Source organism: Chrysochloris asiatica, unplaced genomic scaffold (genome assembly GCF_000296735.1).
Source record: "Chrysochloris asiatica unplaced genomic scaffold, ChrAsi1.0 scaffold00017, whole genome shotgun sequence".
Classification (NCBI taxonomy): Eukaryota; Metazoa; Chordata; class Mammalia; order Afrosoricida; family Chrysochloridae; genus Chrysochloris; species Chrysochloris asiatica.
This window is the reverse complement of record NW_006408535.1, coordinates 24,671,078-24,681,641: the sequence shown is the minus strand read 5'-3', so window position 1 is coordinate 24,681,641 and position 10,564 is coordinate 24,671,078. Positions and strand designations below refer to the sequence as shown.

Below are 10,564 nucleotides of genomic sequence, written 5' to 3'. Positions count from 1 at the left end.
ATATGGATCTATTCCAGTTGGTTGATCAGGTAGCTGTCTTCCAAATTTTTTGGCACATGTAAGCAAACATCATTGGTGTTGTATCTGATTGTAATTTTGTTTGTTTTAAGGTTTCTGAATGAGCTTTATTGGAGACAGGGCTGAACAGTGACTGACAGATAAAGGGAGTCCACTGGGTGTTCTAAACACCATACCCGAAAGGTATAAAGAATGTTTTATTAACAAAAATAACTGGAATATTGATTCTCTCTGGACAACATCTTCATCCTATTCCTCTGAGAGGTTGCAAAACTCCAACTACATCTTGGAGGCTCTGTACTTCACTTTAGAGATAGAGCCCCTTTTGAGTGTAGTCTTGTTTTTTTTATAAATGTTTTCTTTCTAGGTCTTGAAGTATTCATTTATGACTTTCATTCTACGTTCTCTCAAGGCCATGAGTCCAGCTTCCGTACAAATTGTCTTGATGTCAGCACCAGACAGGCCATCTTTAGCCATGAACAAGTTGTCCAAGGTCATATAACTGGCCAACATCACCCTGCTCATGTAAATATGAAAGATGCATTTCTTCATCTTCTTATCAGCAACGGGGAACTTAATCTTCCTGTCAATGCAGTCTGATCTGATCAGGGCTGGATCTAAGGTTTCTATTCAGTATGCCGCCATGATAGTTTTCACATCTCCTCTTGAATCCAGTCCATCCAACTGGTTCAACAGTTTCAACATTGTTTGCTGAATTTCTCTCTCACCACTAGAACTTGAGTCGTGTCTTTTTGTTCCATCTTGTCTATAAACACGATGGACAGTGTGTGTTTCTCTGCAACTTGAAACAACTCCCGTGCAAGTTTGGGCCCATCTTCTAGGTACTTCGGAATCAGTTTGGAGGCAACCATTCATAAGAAAGTGGCCAAGGTTTGGTTTGCTATGGCTTTGGCTAATAATGTTTTACCTGTGCCAGGTAGGCCATAGAGAATTACCCCCTTAGGGGACTTTACCCACAATTCTTCATAATACTCAGGATGAGTGAGAGGAAACCCCACAGATTCCTTAATTTCCTGAATTCAGTTGTCCAGTCCACCAGTGTCAGCATAGGTCTCACAGGGATCCTTTTCCACCTTCATCACGTTGACTATTGGATTGGTGTCATCCATCAGAACCCCAATCACAGCATATACCTTTTAGTTGAGCAGGACAAAGTAGCCCAGCTCCAGCAGATCTTTGTCCACAAAGGCCAAAATGCTAATGTAGACACGATGACATGATTATCCTCAATGACCTCCAAAGTTCCTACAGACAATGGGGTCCCCCTGAGATCATCCACCTTTGCCTTTCCTCCTCTTGCTTTTCTTCTAGTGGCTTCATCTGCTCCTGATTTCTAATGAATTCTTCTTCCATAAGAAGATAGTTTCAATCATCCTGAGCTTCAGTAATTTTAACTGGCACTGAGTGGGAGGTGTCACCAGTGGGAGTTTTCTGGTAGCATCTGGTCTCTTTGTTTTTTTTTTTTCTTCTTTTTCCCCAACTGTAGTTGGTGCAGGAGGTTGATATTACTTTTTATTGTCCTTGCCACCTCCAGGATCATGACCACCACTCTAGATTTGACCCATCTTGCTTGTTGAAACATTTCAATTGGTATTCCATCAATTCCTGGAGCCTTGCTTTTTGCCAATGCCTTCAGTGAAACTTGGAATTCTTCCTTCAATACCACTAATTCTAGATCATGTGCTGCTTCCTAAAATGAAAGAACATTGACCAATTCTCTTTAGTACAGTGACTCTGCGTATTCCTTCTATGGTTTAGTGAATTAATGTCTTTCATAGCCATAGTCTATAACTCCCACCAAATATTTTAGATCTGCTAGGTCTGGGTAAGAGAAGGTGGGAAAAGATACTGATAGAACAGCATGTTCAGCTGTGGATTTTAGTGCTGTTAGTTATAATTATAAAAGCTTGTAAGTCTAGTATGCGTATAACATGAGCTGCCACAGAATTGGGAGTTGGGAATCTCACTATCATCAAAGAAGAAGAGCCAGGAGAGAAGTGCATCCTTTGAACACCAAGGTCCCTATGCATTGAACCTCCTCGATCCAGGGACAGAAAGCTATGACACTGAAGGAGTGGCAGAGAAGTTGCTGTTGTTGTTGTTAGGTGCCAGCGAGTCGGCACCGACTCATAGTGACCCTATGCACAGCAGAATGAAACAATGTCTGATCCTGGGCCAACCTCACTACTGTTGCCACACTTGAGTCTATCGATGCTGCCACTTAGCCAATCCATCTCGTTGGGGGTTTTCCTCTTTTTCTGTGACCCTCCAACTTAACCAGCATGACATCCTTCTCCAACGACTGTTCCCTCCTGACTATATGTCCAAAGTATGAGAGACGAAGTTTGGCCATCTTGGCCTCTAAGGAGCACTCTGGCTGCACTTCTTCCAAAACAGATCTATTGGTTCTTTTGGCAGCCCATGGCAGAGAAGTAGCAGCAGCAAAACCAGAGCATTATACAGAGCAGTGGACTTTCTAGCCCATGAAGCAACTAAAGTTGAGCGATTTGGGACAGGTACCTCCAAATATTTAAGTGAGGGAATTAGGGTTGCAGACCCAAGGAACTAGAGCCAAGTGTCTTCAGGCTGTGGCTTATGGTGGAGTGATGGGTCCTGTAGATATTTACCAACAGTTGACTGAAATGACTGTGCCCTGAGCATTTCTGATCCTGTATTGTAACCTGTTCACTTTCATAATAAACCCTATAAACTGTATTATCTCTGAATTTTGGAGGCCATTGCAATGGATTATTGAACCCAGATGAGAAGTAGAGAACGTTGTAGGAGGGATGGTTGGTGCCATATTTTTTGCACCTTCCATCTTCTTGAACCTCCTCAACCCAGAGACAGAAAACTATGATGCTGGAGGAGTGGCAGAGGAGTAGTGTTAGCAGAAACAAGAACCAGAGCATGAGGCAAAGCAGTGAGCTTCCAAGACCAAGGATGAAGTAAAGTTGAATGATTTGGGGCAGAAAGTTTGCTTGTGGAGTGGAGTGCCTAAAGTTTTCACAATTACAATTAACTTTGCTAACATCCTTGGAGAAAGACATCATGCTTGGTAAAGTGGAGGTCAATGAAAAAGAGGAAGATCTCCAAAGAGATAGATTGGTAGAGTGACATCAACAATGAACTCAAGTTGAACAATTGTGAGGATGGTGTAGGTCCGGGCAATGTTTCATTCTGTTGTGCACAGGGTCACTATGAGTTGGAACCAACTAGACAGAACCTAACAACAACAATATCAACATCTCCTGTATCATTCAATATTTTGCCAATGTTGTTGTTAAGTGCCGTCAAGTTGGTTCCTACTCATAGCAACCCTGTATAGGGTTTCCAAGGAGTGGCTGGTGAGCTTGAACCACCCACCTAGTGGTTCAAATCATCCTTGTGATCCAGTGCTTTATCCTACAGCACCATACCAGTACGTACTCCCAATAGATGTCTTCAATACTGTAACCCAAGCTTTGAATTTTTTTTATCAGTCTTTCATCTTGAGAAATGTCACATTTGTTGTTCCTTTTTGGTTTTCTAATTCCAGATCTTTGCATATTTCATCATAACACTTCACTTTGTCTTCTCTATGTCCTGTGGAATCTTCTGTGCAGCCCTTTTGCTTCATCATATCTTCTGTTTGCTATAGAACTCTGTGTTCAAGAGTATGTTTCACAGAGTCTTCTAGCATCCATTTTAGTTTTTTCTTTCTTCCCTGACTTTCTACATAACTTTTTGTCTTCTTTATGTATGATATCCTTGATATGATTCCAAATTTATCTAGTCTTTGATCATTAGCATTTTGTGCATCAAACCTGTTCTTGAGATAGTCTATAAATCCAGGTGGGACATATTCAATATCATGTTTTTAATACAGTGTGCTTGTTTTAATTTTTCTTCAGCTTCTACTTGAACTTGTGTATGAGCAATTGTTACTTTGTTCTGCATTCAGCCCCTGGCATTGTTCTGACTTTGAGCTTCTCACTCATCTCTTTCCACATATGTAATAAATTTGAGTCTGTGTATTTAATCTGGTAAAATCCACATCTATAATCACTAGTTATGTTGCTGAAAAAAATATTTCCAATGAAGAAAGCATTGATCTTGAAAAATTCTATCATGTTATTTCTATCACCAAGGCCGTATTTATTGATCCTTCTTTATTTCCAACATTTGCATTCCAAACTCTAGTAATTCTTAATTGCTTGTTTGATCAATTGTAGACTTAAAAGTTAGCAAGACTCTTCAGTTTCTTCATCTTTGACACTAGTGGTTGGTGCATACATTTGAATAAGAGTCATATTAGCTGGTCTTCATAGTCAGTGAATGGGTATTATCAGATCACTGACAGCACTGTATTTGAGGATAAATCTTGAAATGTTCTTTTTGAGAATGAATATGATGCAGTTCCTCTTCAATTTGTCATTCCTGGCAGAGTAGACTATATGATTATCTGATTTAAAATGGTCAATAACAGTGTGTTTCAGCTTAATGACATCTAGGATACTGATCTTCTAACATTCCTTTCATTTTTTCCAACTTCCAGCTTCCCTTGATTCATACTTCATAATCACATATTCTAATTATTAGATGTTTGCAGCTATTTCGTCTCATTTGAGTCATGCGGTATCAGCAAATGAAGATCCCAAAAGCTATGCTTCATCTACATTGTTAAGGATGACTCTGCTTTGAGGAGGCAGCATTTTCCCAGTTGTATTTTAGTGTCTTACAACCTGAGGAGCTCATCTTCTAGCACTGTATTAGACAATGCTCCACTACTATTCATAAGGCTTTCACAGGCCAGATTTTTTTATTTTTTTTGTTTTTTTAGAAGTAAATTGCCTGGTCCTTCTTCCTAATTCCAGGTGAAACTTGTCAGCCATGAGTGATCCTGCTGGTATTTGAAATACCGGTGGCATAGATTCCAGCATCACAGCAACACACAAGCCACCACAATATAACAAACTGACAGTTGAGTGAACTCTGCTTACCCATTTGTAAAATGGACCGATTAAAATTCAATGAAAAGTTTTCTGTGGGGACAAAGTGAAGAAAATTTTGTACAATATCCAATTCAGAGCCCTGCAGAACACACTGAGTGCTTCATGAATTGTAATGCCCTCTCTCTTCCTTTTGGCAGTGAAGAAATTATACCATCTAAATTCACTAGTCAGAATTGAATTCCTCCTTCTATGTAGCCCCCCCCCCCCTTTTTTTTCCTCATAATTGGGGCATATTGTCAGGAGTGGCCAGTCCTGGGAGAAGGATATCATGTTTGGTAAAACGTTTGGAAAAAGAGGAAGACCCTCAATGACATGGATTGGCACAGTAGCAACAGCAATGGGCACAAGTGTAGCAACAATTGTGAGGTTGGTGCAAGATCAGGCAGTGTTTCATCCTGTTGTGCATAGGGTCGCAATGAGTTGGTACTGACTCATAAGCACCTAACAAAAAGTAATTTTGAGATTAGGCTAAATGCCTTTAACATGTACAAAGTTGCAGACTATAGAGAAAATAGTAGGACTTTGATTTTCATTGAAGTACCAGTTAACAAGTGTAATTATGTGTGGTCAAACCAATTCCAACTCATAAATCTTTACCGGAGCAGAAAGCCTCATCTTTTTTCTATAGAACAGCTAGTAGTTTTGAATTGCTGAGCTTGAGTTAGCAGCCCAACTCATAACCACTATGTTACCAGAGGTAAGAGAGGAAACTCCCAAAGCTCTGCATTTAAGCTCAATTCACTTATTTAAAGAGATCTTGGCTCACACCCTTCACCCTTCATTGTTAATGGCCTTACTTGCCTTGGTGAATGAAAGTCACAGAAGGGTCAATTGCAGACTCAATGACAAGAATTTAAGCCCAATGCTCCCTAATAAGATCTGTGCTTATTCCTTGTGGCTCAAGAAACAGTTTGGGTAATGGTTTACAGCCTGCAGAGTCAATCTCCTTGGAGAAGTAGAGTTAACTTTGGCATTCACTGAGCTGTATAAACAACACTGTCTGTAGTAGGAAGCTTGACCCTTCTTTATCATGCCAGGAAATTCTTGGAAGGTAGTCACACTCTGATATTTATGGTTCCATAAGCTTTAGATTCTGAAAACGCTTTAATTCTTGAAAATGACCACTGGTTAGTTGCTAATTCATGAACCATAGAAAAATAAGTTTCTCTTTAAAAAGAGAGAGAGAACAAAAGAGAAAATTTATAAAGCTAAACATTTGACAAGTACAATGTCTACCTAAAAGTAAATGCATAAGCTTTTAAAGCATATAAGTATATTGTTGATGTATTTAAGTGCTGTTAAGTCGATTCCAACTCATAGTGATACTGTATAGGGTTTCTATGGAGTACCTGGTGAGTTTGAACCACCAACCTTGCAGGTCAAACCGACTTAATAGGAAAGCCTTATATGAACATTTTCATGCAGAAATGCCAAAACAGTACAACAGATGTGTTTTTAAAAATCTTTCTTTTCTTTTATACAAAGAAAAAACTATGACATGAAGTATTTGTCAAAATTTTTGTTACTCTTGTTAGGTGCTGTCCAGTCTTTTCCAACTCATAGTGATCTTGCGAGTTGGAAAGACTGTCTGGTGCTGCAATTGTGTTACATTTCATTCTATCGCTGCTGCCACTGTGGCAATCCATCTTGTTGGAGGTCTTCCTCTTTTTCACTGACCCTCCACAAGCATGATGTCCTTTTCCAGGGACTGATACCTCCTGATAATATGTTCAAAGTATGAGAGATGAAGTCTGGCCATCCTGACTTCTAAGGAGAATTCTGGCTGCGCTCCTTCCAACACAGATTTGTTTGTCTTCTGTCGGTTCATGGTACTCTTAATATTCTTTTCCAACACTGCCATTCAATTGAATTGGTTCTTCTACAGACTTGCTTTATCATTGTCCAACTTTCAATTGCATATGAGGCTATTGAAAATACCATGACTAGGATCAGGCACACCTAGTCCTCAAACTGATAGTCCTTGCTTTTTAACACTGTTAGGAGGGCTTTGCAGCAGATTTGCCTAATGCAATATGTCACTTGATTTCTTGCCTGCTGCTTCCATGAGTGCTGTTTGTGGATCCAAGTAAACTGAAATCTGACAACTTCAATCTTTTCTCCATTTATCATGATTTTATTTATTTGTCCAGTTGTAAGGATTTTTGTTTTCTTTACACTTTGGTACAACGCAACAGAAGGCTGTACTTTTTAACTCTTTGATCTTCATCATAAGTATTTAAGTCCTCTTCATTTCAAGAAAGCAATGTTGTATCATCTGCATAGCACATGTTATTAATGAGTCTTCCTCCAATCCTGATGCCATTTTCTTCTTCATAAAATTCATCTTTTCAGATTATTTGCTCAGCAGACAGATAAAATAAGTATGATACAGATTGTGAAAGTATGGTGAAAGACATAACCCTGGCACACACATCTTTTATGTGTCAAAATAGTGAAGTAAAATACTCTAAATTCACTTGGGTGTCAGTATTAGTTAGTATAAACTCATTGTCTTGGGTTCAATGAGCTGAATGGAATTTATTTTATTTATATAGGTTCTTTTATATGTGTTTCCATTCTCTGCGCTAAAATGGATCTTTACATAAACCAAAGCAATTGTTGTCCTCTATGTTTTTAAAAGGGAAAGAAAGATTAATGAACTGCTTGGACATAAATATCCCTCTGTCTAAATGATTGCTCCATTTTAAAATTCATTATTCCATTTTCAAGCATTTTTAAACGAAGCATTAAGAATCACATAGGATATCTAATAACTGAATCAGAGGTAGTGGTGGTGTACATTTTAAACGTTCTGTCTCCAAGGTAACCTATATCTCCGTGACAGGCTAGAGGGACTGGAGAGAAGTGAGAAGATGGAGACATGATGAAATCGCAGCCAAGAATGAGGTGACCACTGGCTGATGGATCGATTCCGACAAGAATGAAACAATTCATAGAAATCAATGTCACCAACCTGCAGGTGCATCTCAGAATTGCTTCCACACTAGAGATGAGTTGCAAACATTACCTGTTTCTCTCAGTAACACTAGCACCCGATAGTCATATTAGACACTACCTATTAAAACTGAACTCCATGATAAAAAGTCACCCAGAGAGTATCAGCAGGTTAGCCTGGTCTGCAAAATAGAGGCAGGTAATAGAGAAATCAGAGTCATTTTGCTGAGAATAACTGGCGTCTTACTGGGAGTTTTTAACATTGTTCAAGGAAGAGATGAAATGTCTTTTCCAGGAGTGTTTAAAAATACCCAGCCTGCCTGCTCAGGGATGTTCTCTCCTAGGAAGAATCCTGAGCTTAAACAAAACTGTCTGGCTGCTGAGCGTTCATTCAAGGTATAAACCATTCTGTTTTGGGCCCAGTCTTATTACATCCAGCACTTGTGGTATATTAAAAGACACCTGACCTGGGAATCACTTTGCTTGCATTTATAACAGAATAAAACCCAGTTCTGGGACCAAAAGTGTCCAACAGTTAATGGATATTACATATGCTGGAGTATCATTGGTGAAGTCAGATGGAACTTGGCTGAAAACAAAGAATACCAGAAAGATGTTTACCTGTGCTTTATTGACTTTGCAAAGGGTTTTGACTGTGTGGCTTGTGACATGCTGATAGCATTGTGAAGAATGGGTATTCCAGAGCACTTAATTGTGCACATGAAGAACCTGTACATAGACCAAGAGGCAGTTGTTTGAGCAGAACAAGGGGGCACTGAATGGTTTAAAATCTGGAAGGTGTGCACCAGGATTGTATTCTTTCACCATACTTATTCAATCTGTATGCTGAGCAAATAATCTGAGAAACTGGGTTCAATGAAGAAAAACATGGCATCAGGATTTGAGGAAGACTAATTAACAACCTGCGATATGCAGATGATACAACCTTGCTTGCTGAAAGTGAAGAGGACTTAAAATACTTACGGATAAAAATCAAAGACTATAGCCTTCAATATGGGTTGTACCTCAATGTAAAAAGAAAAAAAAAAAAAAAATTCTCACCACTAGACCAATAAGTAACATCTTGATAAATGAAGAAAAATTGAAGTTGTCAAAGACTTCATTATGCTTGAATCCACTATCAAGACTCATGGAAGCAGCAGTCAAGAAATCAAGTGATGTATTACCCTAGGCGAATCTGCTTCACAAGATCTCTGTAAGGTATTCAATAGCAAAGATGTCACTTTGAGAACTTCAGTGAGCTTAGCCCAAGCCATGGTATTTTCAACAGCCTCATATGCAAGTGAAAGTTGAACAATGAATAAGGAAGACCATAGAAGAATTGATGTATTTGAGTTATGGCATTGGAGAAGAATATTAAAAGTACCGTGGACTATCAGAAGAACGAACAAATCTGTGGTGGAAAAAATACAGCCGTAATTCTCCTTAGAAGCAAGAATGGCGAGACTTTGTCTTTTAAACTTTGGACATGTTATCAGGAGGGACCAGTTCCTGGAGAAGGACATCATGCTTGGTAAAGTGGAGAGTCAACAAAAAAAAAAAGAAAGGCAAATATGTCATCCATGTGAAGTTTATTTCCAGTAGTAGGGGCACTGTGTGCAAAAGCTCAAAGCTAGAAAGAATTTACCATGTTGGAAAATCAGAAAGAATTCAGTAGGCCTGAAACCGTAGACAAAAAAGAAAGTGAGAGTCATGAGTTTACAGATTGTATTCTACCAGAGACTACTCTCTGGTAGCATAGTGGTTATGAATTGGCCTGCTAAACTCAAGGTCAGCAGTTTGAAACTACCAGCTGTTCCGTGGGAGAAAGATGAGGCTTTCTGCTCCTGTAAAGATTTACAGCCTCAGAAATGCTGTACAGGGTCGCTATGAGTTGGAACTGACTCCAAGGTACACCACCACCACCACCAGAGATTACTCTGGGGAGTTTGGATCCTATCCTATCCAATCTGTCTCATCCCATCTCTCCTATCCTAACTTACCCTAACTTCTCCTATCCTATCAACAATTATTTATCACTTGACCAAACTTATCAAGTAGTCCCTAGGTGGCACAAATAGGGAAGCACTTAGCTAATAATCCAAAACTTGGTTGACTGAGTTAACCATAGGTACCTTGGGAAGCCAAAAGATCCTAGCTATTGAAAATCCTGTGGTGGGCAGTTCTACTCTGAAACACATGGGGTCTTTCTTGTTCACACTCATACAATTACCCAGAAAAAGCAAATGCTGGAACACGGGCTTTATATAAACAGTAAAGGATAGTCTCAGATCTAGACAACTCCCAAATCCCCCCTCAACAAAAAGACAGAAGGAAAACACTCCAAATCAGTTGCTGTTGGGTTAATTTCAAATCTGAATATATATTTGCATTTATATAAATATATAGCAATTGCATACGGGGGATACAGTGGAAAGTGGAAGGTAGTGAAAAGACAAAATAGGAGACTGTTTTAAAAAAAACTATATTGTTTATGCTTTATTGTTTTTTTTAGTGCTGTAGAGTTAGAAGAGAGACAGTCATACCTACAAGGTGAATCATTAATGTGGCAAAAA

At 39.1% G+C, this 10,564-nt stretch overlaps 1 pseudogene; it reads right to left on the bottom strand.

Moving 5' to 3' along the window:
• Positions 1–325: 325 nt before the first annotated feature.
• LOC102826952 lies at positions 326–1,604 on the bottom strand (annotated as a pseudogene).
• Between the last annotated feature and the right edge of the window lie 8,960 nt (positions 1,605–10,564).